Genomic DNA, 18,260 nt, shown 5'->3' with positions numbered 1-18,260 from the left:
CCTATTAGCGAACGGCCGCTGTGACCCTTGAAGAAAATTATTGGAGTGCTATAAGAAATTCAATAATCTTAGTCATAAAATATGAGTGGGTTAAAACTCCACAGTTCTTTGTTTAAATATTGTGTTTTGGGCAGAGCACAGAGCTGCTCATGGTGTGCTATTAAAATACAGTTAGGCAGAATATTATGTACTAATGGAAAACCATACCAGCGATAGCAGAAGAGCTGTGGTATGGAACCAAATCAAACCATGTATTTTGTAACAGCTCAAATGCACCCTGACTCTAACTGATTACTAAATTACTGCTGTAGCTGCTGCATGGACACGCTGGGAATATACAAAGAGTTGTTCTGACTTTTACTCAACCCCTTTCCTCTGTGGAATGACAATTTCCCATTTTTCAGCCTCCGGTACTCCTTCCTCTCTGTTCAGATGTGCTTAATTATTCAGACACATTTAATTATTTGTGATACTGTAGCACAATTCATACCCCAAGACTCAACACAGTAACTGTCATACCAAGAAAAAAACAAGATGTCACTGAAGACACCCTCTTCTGAACAGGTCATCTCTTCCTTTTCCAGTGGAAAACCCTTTTGCTTGGTTTTATCCTCCCAGCAAGACGCAAGCTTTGCTTTTTCAAGGTACTGTTTCTTTTCTGTAGCTACTGGGTACAGTATACAGCTATTTCTGTATCCTGTTTTGTTCTTGTCCTTTACATGCATTTTTCCTTACAAGCACAGAGCCATGCTGTCTGCCATCAGTTCTCCACGTTTTTACTCCTGAACTGTCACTATTCATCCAATATGAGGGTCTCACGCCTCCCATTCCATGGTAATATATGTGGATGTGCAGTATTATACAGCAGGGTGTCCTGGTTTTGGGCTCCCATTCACAGCTGCCTCAATGAGTTTCTAAACACCATCTTTCCTTGTGTGTAGGGTTGCCCCTATCTGCAGCTGACTCCTCTTTCACTTGCTGCTCCCTTAGTAGGAGCCTTGCTTGCTGACCTCCGTTCCTCACCCTTAGTATGCAATGATCCTTCTTCAGACACGTTCGTCCTCAGTGCAACCACTTAAGTTTTACGAAACACGTGACTATGCCTCTACACGCACGCGCAAACCCACGTTCGACCCCACCATCGGTACAGTCAGTGCTGTCCTCGCGGCTGAGTCCAATCTGCTCCAGCACGAGTTTGCACACGCACACCCATACCCTGGTGTTATTACACGAGAAATTACCTCCCACTCAGTCAAGTCCCTGTTGAGTCTTAATCTCTTTTCAGCACAGGAGAGAGCTCATGTCTCTCCCCAGAGGCTCCGTTTCAATGTCCCTTTGTATCCAGGAGGGCCTCAGTGAATCCACTAACCTTGCCCAGAAAAAGCTGCATATGGAGTATTTCAAACCAGTATCACCCGTCTTTTCCTCTCCCCAGCCTCGCCATTCTCAGCCTGCTCAGAGCCACCCCTCCGTGGGGAGAAGAAACCCCTTTCCAGGTATTTTGGCTTCTCTGGGACAAAAAATATTGTACAGCTCCCTTTTTTTTTCCCCAAAAAATAACTGACTTTTGGCTTTGTGCATGAATCAAGACCAGGTCGAAGTGATGACCATTTATCTTGGTCTGCCTCTCTGGCCTCCTCTTCAGGGACTAGGCCAGAAGAACCAGGTGATGGCTCTGTATTGCTTCGTAACTTACTATATTTGTGTTTTCTTCCTACTGCTCCTCTGGAAAAAGATGCTGCCTGAGGCAATGAAGGCTTTATAGCATCCTGAATCATGCCTTACATGAGGCAGGGTGATCTCAAGGGCAACAGTTAGGTTAGGAGACAGAAGTCTCCTGGTCCTCTCTCCACTCCAGTTATAAACATACTGGTCTCCTTTTCCCTAGGTTCATTTGCAGCAGCTGTGCTATTTGTGCAGCAGGGGATGGTCACTGAGTCTTATAGATTTTATCCGGTACTCCCTGAACAGTTACTGGCAGTGCACAGATTTGGGAATTTGAGAAATTATGGGCATTTCTTGAGTTAGTCTCTGTAGACTCACCAAAACTGTCTGTAGAAGAGAAATATCCAGTAGAGAAACTTATTATAACCTTTTTTTGTCTGAACATTGATCCTATCTGGTGATTAAGATGAGCGGCTGAGCATGCAACTCTCATCCATTTCCTTAAATCCTCACTATGGCTTTTGGAGTATGATTTTTTTTTATCAGCTGGCTACAAATATTAGGACCTTGTTCTCCCTGACTGCTGTAGACACAGGGAAGGAGGTCCTGCTGAATTCTCCACAGAGCAAGAGCCGCTCTTCTCTAGAGCATGAAAACAACCCAGCATACATCAGACAGAAGAGGCATAATAATGACAATAATCTACTCAATGAGCAAATACAGTTTCCTTAGCGGTGGTCCCCACGGTCCCCCCAGTCCCCACAGCACAGGCACTGCTTTTTCTTAGTGTTCCTGAGAGGGCAGGTCAGCACAAAATGGATGACGTGCAGCTCTCTGCCGGTTTCCACCAGCGCACACGTGCACACGCACGCACGCGCACGATCCATGTCATGAGTCGGTGAAGACAGCCGGAGACCAAGCAACATCCTTTCAGCTGAACCGTAACTGACTCATACCTGATGACATAGAAACTCTTTACCCGAGCCATGCACATAGACTTCAGCCAAACCCTCAATGATGTTCATTCATAAATCATTAAAAAACCAGAATTTATTTTCCTTAGTCTAAAACTTGAAAAGATATGAACAAATTAGCATGAGACCAGAAGACAGAAATGAAATGAGTTTTGAAAATAAGATTTGGGACAGGCTAATCTTAAGACCAAACTGCTTCCAGATGGGCAGAACCTCCAGGTAGGTTTAACGTAGCAACTGGTGGGAAAACCATACCATGCAATGCTAAGAAAGGAAGGGAGGTGACAGGGAAGAAAGAAGGTGCACTAGTCGGTATAGAAGATGGTGCAAATATTTTGTTGGTTTCTAGGCATCTAGAGAGTCATATTTTTGTAGCAGGCAGCTTCAAGGCATATGTACCTTTTGCCATTAAGACAGTCTTCTGCAGACTGAAAGAAATAGGTATGTTTTCTGTACAGACTAAGAAACGAGCTAAAAATAGCCCGTAGAATCAAATAATTCTGAATATTCAATAATGAAATTACACTTAGTACTTGCACAATACATTAATTTCCAGAGCAGTGCATGAACAGTAATTAATAGTCATCATAAGAGCCAAAAGAGTGTATAAATATTATCCCTGGTTTATAAATATGAGAAAAAGGGGAGGGACAATAAGTGAAATGCCCAAGGCTACTGAGGAGTTATTAGGAGAGGCAAGATGAGAAAGTGGGTATCTGCGGACCTCATCCTCCACTGGTCAGCAAAATGGGTTGTTCTTCACACCACTGAAAGGTGAGCACAGACTATCACTGGTGGAGAATGGGGGAGCATTACACATCCTGCTGGCTGCTTTAAATGGCTGCAGGAGCAGTAGGCAATGACACATCGGGTTCTTTGTCTCCCGGTCCCAGGTTCAGATAATAACGTCCCCGTACATCACCCTTCTGCAAAGGAAGTATGGTTCGGTTACCAGAAACTCAGGGCAGAACTGGAATCAATTAACTCTACATTAAAACTGGAAAAAAATCTATGTTAAACATTAATACTGGGAAATAATTTAAGTATTACACAACAGCAGAACACAGTACGAAAGGACTTTATACACGTGGGCAAGTTTGTGCACTTAAAGTAAAATCCATGCCCCACTGAAGTCAGTAGGACCAGAAGATTTTACCTGCTTGGCTTTAATTAATTTAGTAATTTGTCCACAGGTTCTTGGTTTGAAGACTGCAGAGGACACCATATGGTTCACCACTCTCATTGTAAAACAACAAGGACAAGGAGAAGGATGGAGGACTTCCATTTCCTAGGATAGGTTAGTAATAATAAAATATTTCCATCACCCTGCAAAGAGGTGACACGAGTGCTTCACTAGCCATCCCTGCTAATCCACACGTTTCTCCTTCAACACCGTTCTCAGAACTGTTACGGCAATATTTATACTCCGCCAGAATCGCTTCTTTTTAAGTAAAAAATGGTTATACAAGCAGACAGCACAGCAGCTAGATGTAACTGTGAGCTCCTCTTCTTCATGTGCACTCCCAATATTTTGTTTTCAGAGGCTGGCTGCGGGGCATCTCTGATAGATTGCTGCTCTCATGTGAACATGCTGGTGGCTGAAACCTCCAAAGCTGAGAGCTATGCAGACAGAGACCGGCCATAATTGGGCTTTCTAATTTTACAGCTGCACTACATTAGCACTAGTGGAATTCTGCAGGGCACTGAAATTGATCTCAGCAGTAAAACTGCACCCACGGATGCTGCCTGTATGACCCTGTTTAAATTGGAGCACTGCAGAAAAGACAAACTATTGTGATTGCTTTTATTCCAGTCTCTACAACAGATATTTTCCAGCCTGGTGTGTTGATAGGAGGGAGAAGCAGAATAATCCTTGACTGTCTTAGCTGTGTCAGCAGAAGCCTCTGATGCCGATCCAGCTATACTGGCAAGTGTTTATGTTTGCCGGGATAGTTTGGTTTGCTCATAAAACACAGCTTTGCTTTCTTTAGGAGTGCAAAGAGCAGAAATGGTGATACAGCTACGCACCCAAGCGTGAACCATTTTGTTCAAATCCTTGTACCTATATTACTATATAAGTAAAGTCCTTCTAGGACCAGCACAGCTTATGACTGCCACACATGAACTTGGAGAAACTTGAGCTACTGCTTCAATATGTGACCAGTTCCAGCTGTCACTCGCTCCCCGTTGCAAAGGTTATTGCCCCCTTAGCCATGTGAGGAGAAGGAAATGTCACCCGTTCCTTGGTTGCTCCAAATTATGGTCCACAGCAGTAGTTGAAGGCCTTAATGTGCGGGATTGTGAATGGCAGCAGATGCAGTTGGGTGCACGTCCCCTTCTGCTGACTCTTACAAGGTCGTAACTTTGAACGGAGGGACAGAGCGGGCAGCTGGAGGCGATAACATCTTAAACTGCTACAGCAAGGGTTACCATCTGGCAAAGCCCTTTGTAATGAAATGGTATAAACTGAGTTGAGAAATATAAATGTTAACGAAGTATCAGCTGCTAAAGCCCCAAGATAAAGGGGGAATGTGTGGGAAATTTCCTTTGTGTGCCAGCATTGCCTCAGGATTTCTGTGTCTGAAACCAGGATCCAACCCTGGTGCTCTCCCTTTTGACTCAGTCTGTAGCAAGAGAGGGGTGATGTTTTTCAGGCTTTCATGTGCTTGCTGGTAAGGAAGTCTGCAAACTGGGACCTTTCTGGTGCCCACATGTGTGGGCAGGGTACAGTACACCCCTGGGACCTGTTCTGGTACTTGAAGACACCTAAACACCTGAAGACACCTAAACACATGAAGAACCTCCCTGCTTACCCTGACTCCCCCTCTGGCTGGAAGGTCAGGGTGATGGAGCCAGGAGCAGAAGAGGCAAGAGGAAAATGGCTCCAGTTAGCCTTCAAGAAGAGGCAGTCAGTGTCTTCTTGCAAAACAACCTACTCAGTGACCACTTGTGTTATTACAGACATATTGCAAGGAGCAGAACCTCCTGCCACTTCCCAGATGAGACTCAGACTCCCTCTTGCTAGCTTTCCTGCTGAGCCCCTTGAGGCTTGGGAGCTAAGCCCCATTAATGATTGCACAGGGGTCCCCTGTCAAAAGGAGAGACAGAGGGTTCCTCATGCTCCCTGCCCGGCTCCCCTCCATGCTGAGGTTGGCATACTCTCATATCAGACAAAACCAGATCTTCTTAGGCTGAGGAAAGCACGGCGCCAAGGCTGCTCACACTCGAGGCACATTTTCCACCCCCTAGTCTTATTACATGGTGAGATGGCAGCGAGAGGCAGATGAAGAAAAAGACACACTACTGCCACTGCCTTTTCTTTAAAAAGCTGCTGATCCTCCTCAGAAAAGCAGTTCCCCTGGTGGAATGAGTCATCCAGCATTTCCTACTCATTTCTTAAATTATCAATGGAGAGAGAGAGAGAGAATTGCTCAAAGATGCTGAATTCATACATGGAAGTTTCTAGGGACACCTCTTTCCCTCTCTTAATGATACAGAGAATTTGCTTTAGGAAGGCTGGAAGAGACGTCTGTACACCATGGGTTAGAGGCCTAAAAAGTAGGCTTATGCTGACCCAAATTAGATATCTTTGTGTGCTTGTTTGTGCTTCGACAACACTAACTCCGGACACACACCGTCGGAGTACATCCATGGTGCTCCAACCACTGACTGCACCTCAGCTCATGGGACAAGACCAGAGCCAGACTCAAGTAAAACCCCTGAAATTCATGTAGTAAGGATGACGGATCCTTGCTGTCAGAAGACCACCCCTCGGTCTCCAAGGTCTGCCTCTGCTGCTCCTCCTCACAGGCTAAGTCAGCGGTGCTGCAGCTGCGGTGGCACTTATCAGGCAGCACGCTCCCTTCCCTTGTGGCTCACCCTGCTGCTTTCCTCCCTCCTCTTTTACCACTGTTTTCCTGCCTCTCTTCTCTCTGGCTCCCACTCGGCAAGCTGCTTGTCTTCCAAGGGTAGCTTTGCCCTCCAGGTCAGAGCTGCTGCTAGTGACTGCTTTATTTCTTATTAGTGTTTGAGGAGTTCCCTCCCTGCCTCCTAGGTCTGTCTGCAACGGCTGTAATGACATATCTATAAAATATCTGCACCTCCAGTCTAATAACACAAACTAGACTTCAAGGCTATTGAACTAACAGGGTATCTTAGCAACAAATATTTATTTTAATAACAGTATTCCTAGCCATGTTAAACAAACACCTAGTGCAATAGTCAGAATGCCCTAGAGCATTTTATCCTGTCCCACAACCCATTTTCTGCTGACACGTGACATGTTGAGGCATATGACTCATCCTCACTTAAAGGAGTTACTAAAGTCAATGCCGGTGTCCCAGGGAGGTTGCCTTCAGTGTCCTCCCAACTTTTTAGAGCAATATCAGAAAAGAAGCAGGCCACTGCGCTCCTGCTAGCCACCCACACAGACCTGCTGTGGGGGCTTTCCTCTCACCACCTGCTAGATATTTCTGGTTGTTGCTTATGGTGATCTGCTCAGAGGAGAGATGTTGGACTGCGTGCTTGCATTGTCTGTTTACTGCGTATCCAAAGGCTGCAACACTCCAGCTACTTCCCGAGCAATGGCAGCCAGGCTGATGCCTGCTCTCTTCAGAGTCAGTCCTTGACTGCCATCCTCTCCCTGAAGCTGTCAGGAAGCAACAAGTGACATCTCAGCTGACTTCCCTGCTACCTCTCGCTCGTGCTGCTCACCCAACTCACCACGAGGTTCACCATCCATTTTCTCTGGCCCTTATTAGAATTCTGGGAAGGATGTTTCTTTAAAAGAAATTTTCCTCTTGAAGATTAGATATAGTGGAAACATTCACTCATCAGGAATAACTGCTAACATAACCACCTAGCTTTGCTGTTTTATTGTCATTGTACATTTTGCAATTACCTTTTTCTCTCCCCTACTAGCTAAACCGTGAGACTGCATGTGACATCAAACCATAATTTGTATGATCACGGTTATAAATTTGTGAAAGCAAGTGATAGTTTGCCCTATGGAATAAAATAACACAGCGTGAAATTATAGTAGCATATCTTCATATTCCTTGGGCAGCACATTGTTGCTCTCTGATGGATTGAAAGCTCGCTCTTTTGATAAAGCCCACTAGTATCTGCCTTTGAACTTTCCTAGTGAGCTATTTTAGTGAGAGAAAAATCCAGAGACTTTTTTCTCAGCGTATCTCTACACAGGATAAATCCAGCCTTTCTTATCCCCAGCACTCACTGGGGTTCAGCTTTGTTTCAGGAAGGGAACAGCACAGTCATCAGAAAGCGCAGCCTCTCCTGGAGTGTATTTTCCTGGGGGTTGTCGAGCAGTACATTCTCCGTCCCTCCCTCTTTTTCCCCAAACTGCCTCCCATTAACTCGAGTGTCACCAGCAGTGAATCCCTGAGCAGCTCTGCTCCAGGGAGTCAGCATGGTCCAGCCCGGGCCAGCAGGCACTTGCCTGGCTCCTGGGCATGGTCCAGCCCTGGCTAGCAGGCACTCACCCGGCTCGCAGGCACAGCCGCTGCCTCCTCACTGAGTCGCTCTTCTGCCGGGGTGACTTCAGTCCAATTATTTTCTCTCTTCCTCCTGCCACCCTCCGCCCCCGGTTACAAATGAGTGTTTGTGTACGGCTCAGGGAGAAACACCTTTCACAGCTTCATAAAAATAAATGTCAGCCTGCCACTGAGTTAGTCAGGAAGTTCTGACGAGGTCAAAAGCTGTTCAAAAGCTGCCATCATGCAGTATTTAGCGATCCCGCCTGTGTTAAGCGGGTAGACCTGCTATCCTACAAACTGTGTGCATGGGCAGGGGAATTGGCAATGACACCCATCACCCTAAAACAGCTACAAGACTGTAAGAAATGTTATGTGAAGAGTTACTGTTTGTACCTGGATAGCTGGTATTAACCTACATTGACAGAGGAGTGTCACTCACCTCTGTCGCTCTTGCTTGGTAAGGGTCTCAGTCCAAATCAAACACGTGGTGCGACCTGTGCTCCTCCCCAGCCAAGTGAAAGGAGTGTTTTGGGTAGGATGCTGGATGCTTTTGGTCTGAAGGCAAACAACTCTTCCTCTGATTCTCTCAGCACAACTTCATTAGTGACAAGGACTGAGAGTGGAAGTGACAGCCTCATCATTTGATTTGATTGCATATTGTGTTAATTTGGTACGGAAGCACTTTGAAGCTATTAATCTATTGATTCATTCTTACTTGAGCACAAATTTGATTGCTGTATTTTTTGCCTTTTTATTAGTTTTGTAAATAAACTAAGTAGCATGCTTGCTCCAGTTTATGTTTGCTCTATTATTCATTTTCATAAATTCTATACAAAAGGCCACTGAGCTGGTTAGGTTAGACCACACCGAGGGCCACCTGCCTAATATGGCAAAGGCGAGCCTAGCCATGTGGGTCTTCTTCCACACCATCCATATACAGCATATACAGCTGTACTCCGTCTCCAGCAGCACTACTCACTCCCCCGGTGTACCCTAGTCATAAAGCACAACTGGCTACTCCAAATGCATCACGGTCCTTTTTTCTGATTTATGAGCCACATTTTTTGCAGCTGCATTAACCAACCTTTGCCAGTGTCCCTCTAAGCCTGTAACAGCCCCAAGATATGCTACGGTTTTTCTAGGCGGAGCTCTTCTTTCCATTCACCCAGAGTAACCGCGCATACATACGCACACGCACATACAGCCATATAAACTAGGGCAACCTGAATTCATAAAAGCAGGCAAGCTGTTGGTGTTTTTGTCTGGTTTTAGCACTGCTGCACAGCTGAAGCAGGAAAAATTGATGCAGGCTATCCATTTAACTTCCTGCTTTCCAAAAACAAAGCAGTTTTCGCCATTGCCGAGATGTTCATTTCCAATCTCTGATTCTAAAAGAATCTGACACCAGTTGTAAGGCAACACCTCTTGGTATCAATTTGCTTTTTACAAGGGTCAAAAGAGGAGATGCCATGTAAGCTATAGTGTTGAGTGCTGCTTCATAAACTGGCTTAAATTTAAGTTTCTTTATTTACAGCTAAAGTAGCAATGCATTTCAAAGCACTGGTCGGATTGTACCTAGGAAATGAAAGATGAAAGATCTGACATTTAAAAATGTGACCTCTTTGTCTAATGAAAGTATAGCCACCTCTTCTTCCTCCCTCCTATGAAGGCCGACCTTCACCCCCCAGGCTTTGCAACATTGTCCCCTTCAGTTTCACCCAGGAGAATGAAACACACTTCTCTCTGGAGACTATCGGTACTTTTTGATCACAGGCACTGACAGTGGGTGATCAATTAGGTAAGCACTTAAGTATGGAGCTGGAAATGAGCTGAGAAAACAATGGAGAAAGGTCTCCTCAAGCATTTGTGCCTGAGCAGACAGATGATCCTGCTCAGCCAGGCTTGCATCCCTTTCCTTTGTTTTTCAGCAAACATTTGAATCGCCACTGTTTGTTTGCAGGGATATTTGGAGAGGGACCGTAGTTCATCATGTTTGTACACAGACAAATGCATGCTGCGGGAACTGGTACCAGCCAGGTTTAACCCTCACGGTGCGGGCAGAGGGTGTTTGGGAGGACATGAGGAAGCACGGGGGAGACCAGGGTACAAAGCAGGCAACACTTTTAGCCCAGACCCACATGACTGATGGCTGGTGGCGGTGAGGAAGAGGAGGAATCCTTGAGACGTTGTGAAGTCCTTGACCAGAGACGAGCTGTTTGTGGTCCAGCCCAGGAGCCTGCAATGAGGCGTCTGAGCAGTAGATGAGCAGATGGGTGCAGCTAAAGACAAATTCCTTATGTGCACAGCCCCACTCTAGCTCTGACCTTAAAGATAAGTGAAACGGGCTTGTTTGGGTGGAATACTGAGAAACTGATAACTATTTAGCACATGGTTCAAAATCTGACTGTTCACTGAATGAAATGGACAGCTACCAGCTCTGCTGTCCAGGGGTGAGTGTGGAAAGAGAACTGGGCATCTTGGCAAGATTTCTGCTGGAGCTGCATTCAAACTGCAAACGAATACATCATTCACAAACCCTGCAATCCTTATTACTCTCTTTGCTATGCTAAATCAAGGTCCTCTGTTTTCCTGGAGTTCAGTTCTTCTTTTAACTGAGACGTCTTATTTGAAGAGGAACTCTCCAATTTAGGGGCAGGCAATAAATTAATAAAAAGATTGGTATAAATCATCACTCATGATTTGGAATAGCTCTGCAGTAATTTGGGTCTGTAAAGCTTAGCTAATGCTTCTAATGTAATGTTCTGCCATAAGATTTAATTTACCTTGTACAAGCCATTTAGTAATCTAAGCACAGATGTAGAAACAACAAATACCTATTAAACCAGGCCCAATGGGGTGGATTTGTCCATAGCTAGTTGCCATATCATGGCAACGCTACACAAATGATTTTGGATAGACAGCCTCGGCTCTAAACTCCGTTTAATTACGTTTGCTATTCTCTTATGGTGTTTGTTTTCCATTGAGCCATGTGCATCACAAGCTCTCACGTGAGCTTTCTCGTTACAAACAACTAATTTACATTAAGTGGTTTTCTTAGTAATTTGTCTGTTATGTCATTATCTGGACATAGTGCTACACCAAGGACTGGCCCTTTTTCCATGGATTTGGACTGGCTAGTCATCACTCCAAGAGTTTATGACTGATGTATAAGAAAGGATACCACTGAGGTCACAAAAATCATAGTAGGATGTAGTCACAATTACCATATATTCAGTTATTTTAATTAAATCGTCCATGACATTCCCAAGCACTGTCCTTTGTGCGTGTTAGAAATGATATTGCATTTTTCATAACTTAATAGCAAGTAGAAGTATCATGGTTGGCACTTACTTAAGGCAGTATTATCTCTTAAGTAATCTCTTAGTCTTCTTCTCAGCAATCATCATGGTGGACCTGAATTACTGTGATATCTCTCTTGGTCACATGGTCCTTGACTATAAAACTGGTTAAAACTGGCTTGAGCCCAAAGTAACTTGTCATTAAAAAGTTCTTTCAGTAAAAGCAATGGGAAAGCACCCACTGGTTAAAGAGAAGAATGTAAATGGAATTGAAAAGCAAAAGCTAAGAAGGGAGGGTATTCAGCCAAGACCTGACATCTGCTGTACCTGATCTGTGTTTTTCTTCACCATCTTTCTCCAGATAGGAAAAAGTGATACGCTTCTTGCTGTATCACCTGCCTGTTACCCAGGGAGATAAAATTCTTCAATAAAAAAATGAAATGCAAGGCTGTATGCTTTCAGAACTAAGCCTCATTATGTAAATTCAAACTCCTCTCATCTTCAGGAAAAATAGCATGCAGTATTTAATCTACAGACTTCTTATTCCCGTGTTTTGAATTAATATTAACCATGAACAACTATCCTCCTGGAAGGAAAGAGTGAACACCAGTGTTACAGACCCTGCTCCTGGATGTGTACAGGTTCCAGAAGAGACCATTAACATTTCCTTCCTTGTTTTACTGTGCCTAACTAGAGGAAACTCCCAAATGCTCAGATAAGCCTGGCACTGTATGGCCCTAAACTTGCCTTGTCATCTACCTTCCAGATTTAATTCCTCCTGCCTTCCCTCTACTGCACTTTAGAATAAAACAGAACTAACTAACTTCTTTTTAATAAGTGTTGATTACAAAATGCTCTGGTCCCATCCTGCTTAGATTGCGTGAATAGCCTACTGCTAGACTGTTCTGAACTTGACCCTCATTCTGCATCCAAACTCAATGATACAGCCATTCATCAGCTTGATTTTGGTAGTTATACATGCCCTCTGAAACATTACTTTTGGCAGGCTCTCAAAGCACAACTGACTTTCAGCATACAAATCTCACTGACTTGCTGCATAGTCTCCTTCATGATCCTTGATCAGCATGAGCTCAAGACCTCAGTTGACTAGCATAAAACCAAAAATAGTGCATTTGACAGTGCAACTCTGAATAACAATTAATATGCAACCTCAGTGATATCAGTTGGTATGTGCATCAGCTGCTCTGTGACTGCTTTTCTCAACCTCTGTTCAGCTGAGCTGGTCAGCAGGAAGAAGGTGCCCAAGAGACCTGCAGCTGGTCCCTAAATGAAGCAAATGTTGCTGTAAGTTGACTTGTCCCACCAAGAACTGTCTGGAGATGGTAACTGCAAAGAGCAGGCCCCTGAATCAGGGGCTTTTTGGTTAAAGAAGAAGTAGTAATGACTCTGCATATTTAGCAATTTTAGAAGCATTTCTATTCTTTTTGACTGCCTATAGCTGAATGTCAGTTAGCCATGGGCTAATGGCCCCAGCAGGGAAATGGCAGCACAGAACAGGGCAGGGGCTGTCCCTGCCACTCATATTTAGTACTTGAGGACCAGTTCCCAGGCTTTTTCTAAGATCGCTGGATCTCTTAAGTTTTCAAAGCCTCCAGAGAAAAGTACAACGTGCCCTGGGATCCTTGTATGCAATGTGTGAGTGTCCCTGCAGCAGTTCTTTGGAAAAGCAGCAGGATATACTTGATTGCTGCAGTGCTTTATATAATGCAGCAACTAAATATCCATATGCAAAGGCATCCAGCCCACCCATAACTGAAGAAGTGTTGTGGGGATCTGCTCAAGTCCACTAAGGCATAATTGACACCACTGCCCCCCAACCACCCTTCTACAGAAACCCCTGCAGGAAAAAACTTGGGAGAGTTACCTGGACCCTGGCACCATCCTCCACTCCCTAGAGAGAAACCTCAGGACCAGAAGTGATTCAGCAGAAGACGATGCAGCACAGAATTGATTTGTTTGGCAGCCACCCCACTGCAGGTCCGCTGATGCTGTTGTACAACACCTCTTTCACTGATAATGAGTAAAGCCGAAACCCTTGCCTCTCATGGAAGGGAGATACTAAACATGATGCAGCTTAGCGTCGTTTTCTGAAGATAACTTCCTAATCTAGCAAGTAGGAGTCATCCTTCATAGCGGCAACCCACATGTCCATTCTTTCAGCCACGCTAAACCAGAGTCTTCGTATTTCTCATGGTCCAGGAGCAGAATCCAACCCTCACCAGAGCAGGTCTTCATGCCCCTTTAATGAAAGAAGAGATGAGCACTCAGACTACAAGCCTGATTCTTCAGTCCCTTGTGCATATTTCATGCCACTAAATAACTGTAGTGAAATCTGTGTTGTAAGGCAGTAAAAGCTATTTTGTGATGATGAGGGATCAGGCTCTGTAAAATGTATCCAGAAATTAAACAAGTAAAACAGAGCAAACAGCTCTGGCCTATCAAGGTAATTTATATCCTGTTAACCAGAAAAAAACAGGCACAAGAGACATCTGGAAGTGAAAATTAACTAAAACCAGACTAATGACATAAACAAGAGAGAAATACAGCCTCCAGATCTGTGTAGCTGAGCCTGATGGATATCACAAGCTAGATTGCTAGGGGGTTTTATTTTTAAAGGAACACAACAAATCAGGGAGGAAATTTTCCATTTAAAACCATAACTACTCAATTCAGAGATTTGTGGGGACATAAAAGACACAAGCACAGAGGAAAATATCAGCTGCCAACAGCTCTAGATGCATGTTGGGCCCAGGACTAATTGAATAACAATAACCATTATTTGAGAATAATTTTTGTTGCCAAAATTCAAAACTAATATTATTTACAAACTGCTGTATGACCACCTGCAGATCTGACTGAATTGAAAAAATACATACTCACATACAAACACATAAATAGTCATGAACAACTATTTGAAAAAACTTAGTGTAGAATATGCATTTAAAAAATGCAAGTTAAGCAAGCAAATTCTCTCCCTGTTGCAATATCATCTTGTACCGAGGGCATTTGCTCCTGGTAGTGAAGGAATTTCTGGGTTTGGTGCATTTCCTTTAAATGTGTGAGAAAGGCTGCACGTGCTCTTAGCAGAAGAAAATCTGGCCACAGTTTTCACCTCATCACTGACCTTGAAACCACTTTACTATTCTCTTGCATATCTAGCTATGAAATCTTCATCCAAACTGCAGTGGGCTCTGCCATCTGTTTGATTCCCCTGCAGATCTGGGCAGAGCATTTTTATGATCTGCATTCAGTCTATAATAGACAGTATTTTTATAAAGGTGACAAATGCTACTGCTTAAAAAACTGGGGGGGGAGGGATGTTGGGTTTTTTTTTATTTTCAATGTTGGCAAAAATATCTTTATGGAGCTTTTATCTGCTCATGTTACCTCAAAATCCCACCAAAGCAAACATTTGCTAAAATAATGGTAAGCTAAGCAAAGCAGAAATGACCAGGTTTTGGATTATATACCGTTATATCTTATGCACCAACAATGCTGCTTTCCAAATTCAGAGTCCACAACATTTCTAAGCACAAAAGTAATTTTCAAATCCCAGGCTAGGTTTGCAGTATGGGCAGATTAAATTGCTCTCTTTCCTTACTTAGAAGTTGACCCAATTTGACAGAAAAATCTTCAGGAGAAAGTAAATGTAGAACTCCCTATTTTATTTGATACTACTTTACCGACTACAGCAATGCTCTGAATGCCAGGCACTAAAACCCAAATCCTGCATCAAAACATGTCCCTGAAAGGTGTACCTGGTTCTCTCATTCCTGCATAGAAATGGTGAAGTTCTTTCCCTATGGTACCACCTCCGTGGTGCGCCCACCATGCGTCTTTTTTGTCCTGCTCCTGCACAGGAATAATATCCTGTCAGTAATTCATAAGTATTATAGAGGCCCTTGCTGTGCTTCTGAAATCACCAGAACCTAGTAAAAAAACAGTATAAAATTTAGTTTGGCTTCATGTGACTTGTGCAGTTCCATGTGGCTCCTTCACTTATGTACCTTGTGCAACTGCCACGTGACAGCCTCCCCAAAGGTGGCCTGGGGGATAAAAGATCCTGCACATGTCTGTAGGCTGGGCTGGGACTTGGAGAGGACTGTAAAATGCAAGATGGAAGGAAAACAAGCAAATTGCTTCCCTGAAATGGAAAAAGAGAAGAGACAGAGAGATTTACTTAATTTTCTGAAGCCTGTAGGTTCTCAAGCACCAAAGTGATGAACAAGAGACTTGCTGAGTCCTTCTTCCCCACGAGGAACATTCACACAAGTGTCACTGGAATGCCTGCAGTGAATCCCGTGGACTGACGGTACACTTTGCTTCCCTCATCCGTGAAGCCAGCATGATGGCAGGAAGACTGGGATGTTCTGGTGCTGATCTGCAACTCTTGAGCACCAGGTCAGAAGCCCCAGGAGAAGCTGGACAGCATAGGGAGGTCTTCAGAGATCGTTTCCACAGTGTGTTGCAGTGCTGATGTTTATGCAGCCCCTTTTTTATGTTTCCTTTTGCCATGTGAGATTGAGTACTGAATATAAGTGATATTTACATCATTAAAAATTATTTCAAATTAGTCAATAAACTCTTTATCTCAGTTCCTAATACAGGTATATCTCTGTTGGTTGCCAGTAAAAAAAAGAAACATTAACAAATATATACAATTCAGGACAAACATGTAAAAGAACCACACATTTCAAAGGCAATCAACCGTTACAAAACATTATCAGTCTCAGCTATACATGTTAAAAAAGGAAAGCCCTAATTGATTCTGTGTTAATTAAAAATCTGCATATCTACAGTCTAAGTCTGGTTCCAGCAGACCCAGTGTGAAGGGCTAGCAATGCAGGCAACCTTTGTGCCTTACGTCAGCGACAGTGGCACCGGGACTTGCCTGCCATGCTCTGTGCTGGGGACAATGGCACCCGTACAGGACGTGATCTCCTTGCCCCGATGCTTGTTGCTGATACTGCTTTTGGTTCCACCTGCACAGTGGGCTGAGCAGGCAGCTAACACAGCAAGGGCCTAGGAGAGACTGTAAGGCAAAGACAGGTGAGGGTGATGGTGGCCAAAAGCAGTAAGAGAGAGGGGAAGATGCCTATAAGCAACAGCCACCTCGGGGGCAGGATATCAGAAAGTGAAGTGGAAGAGGCACCCCCTCAGAGCTGCAGGGAGAGGAGGTAGCTGTGCGTTATCCACCAGTGCCCCATAAGGAGGAATGGGGGAGCATGAAGCAAGATGTCTTGATGCCTTTCCTGTGCATTTCCTTGCCCTTCTGCTCTCAGCTCCCTTTGCCTTGAGCTCGTCCTTTTGCTCCTGCTGTTTCAGCATATGGTGCTTTGTTTCCAATGCCAGGGAGACATTGTGAACAAGCTGCATATGCTTCTTGTATTCCTTGACCTGAGCCCATCTAGGGTGGGTGGCCAGCTTGGAGCACAGGTATGGGCATGGGCATGGCTGCAACATAGCTGCAGTGTAGCTCAGGCAGAGAGCATGGGTAGAGTGCCCAGCTTAAAAGCACGTCCCTGAGAGAAGGGCAGCCTTTCCCACCAAGGCTTCACACAGCATTTTCTCAAACACCTCTGATTCAAGACGTGACGCCTGCACCCATTATCTAAGCTGGCCCTGAGCCCAAGCAGTCAAGACCCTAGGAAGGGTAGGAGGGTGTGCTAGGGGCCTGACAGGCAGTGCTTGTTATAGCTGGTAAGATCAACATGGATTGAGTCCCCGACTGTTTGCTGCTCCTCCATTTAGAGGAAGGGAGCTCCTCACACAATGGCTTAGGAAATTCTATGGTTGTGGAGGAAACGAGGCTGCTCACTGAAGGAACCTGAGAAGGATAAGCAAAGGGTGTCTCCAGGAAACAGTGCTGAGATTGCTCTTCCAGAAGGAAGGGATGTGGGCGCAAAGCAAAAAATCCTCTGCAAGGGAAGAAGAGTTGCTCTCGTCCACCTCTCTCAGCTCATCCAAGAAACAAGCAGTGTCTGAGTGAGCAGTTCACATCCTCTCCATTCCTCAGCATCACAGGGAAGGAGCCTGCTCCAGAAACAGCAGCTGGGCCTTTAAGCTGGAGCTAGATCTTTTGCATGCTCATGTAACAGATACCTGTATGCAACATGCGACAGGCTGTCCTTAAAAATCAAGACCTCTGCCTAGACTGGCACTGAGGCAGGCACAAGATATGCTCTAATTATGTCTTGTTTCTTTGGTTGTTTTAAGATTTGTTGTCATTATGCTTTATCTGTAATGAATTGTTTTTTAAATGTTATTGCTTTATACAGCTTAATTCTATTTGCCAAAACATGCTGACTATTAAATTGTTGCAATTTTTTCTCTTTTTATCACCAGTATGCTGTTGTAAAATAAATGGCTACTTTAAAAACCAATCCTCTTGTTTTCTGAAGGCATGAAGAGGAGTCATTGTTTAGAGGAGAAGAAGGAAACTAGGCACCACATCAAGAGAAAACACATTGGCTCCAAATTCATGCAGTGTACCTCAAAGTCCCTTTCACTGTGTGTATGGTCTCATTTTGCCACCTTGAGCATGGCTATTTATTGAAGAGCTCTTGGGCTGACCGTGGCCTCTGTGATTCTCTTCTCACTGTCCCTTGTCCTCCTCTGTACTGTACAAAGTAGGGATTCCTCTGGGTCTCCCAGGGTACCTTCTTTCATCCTCCCACTGGGAATCAGGTCCTGCCAGTTGTACCCTGAAGTTAACGACAGAATTAGCAGCTCCCTGACATGACCGTCTTCCTACGGTGCTTCACTTTGTCCTACTCTGTTGTGTCACACTAACGTAATATCACTTT

Source organism: Mycteria americana, chromosome 1 (genome assembly GCF_035582795.1).
Source record: "Mycteria americana isolate JAX WOST 10 ecotype Jacksonville Zoo and Gardens chromosome 1, USCA_MyAme_1.0, whole genome shotgun sequence".
Classification (NCBI taxonomy): domain Eukaryota; kingdom Metazoa; phylum Chordata; class Aves; order Ciconiiformes; family Ciconiidae; genus Mycteria; species Mycteria americana.
This window is presented reverse-complemented; position numbering follows the sequence as displayed.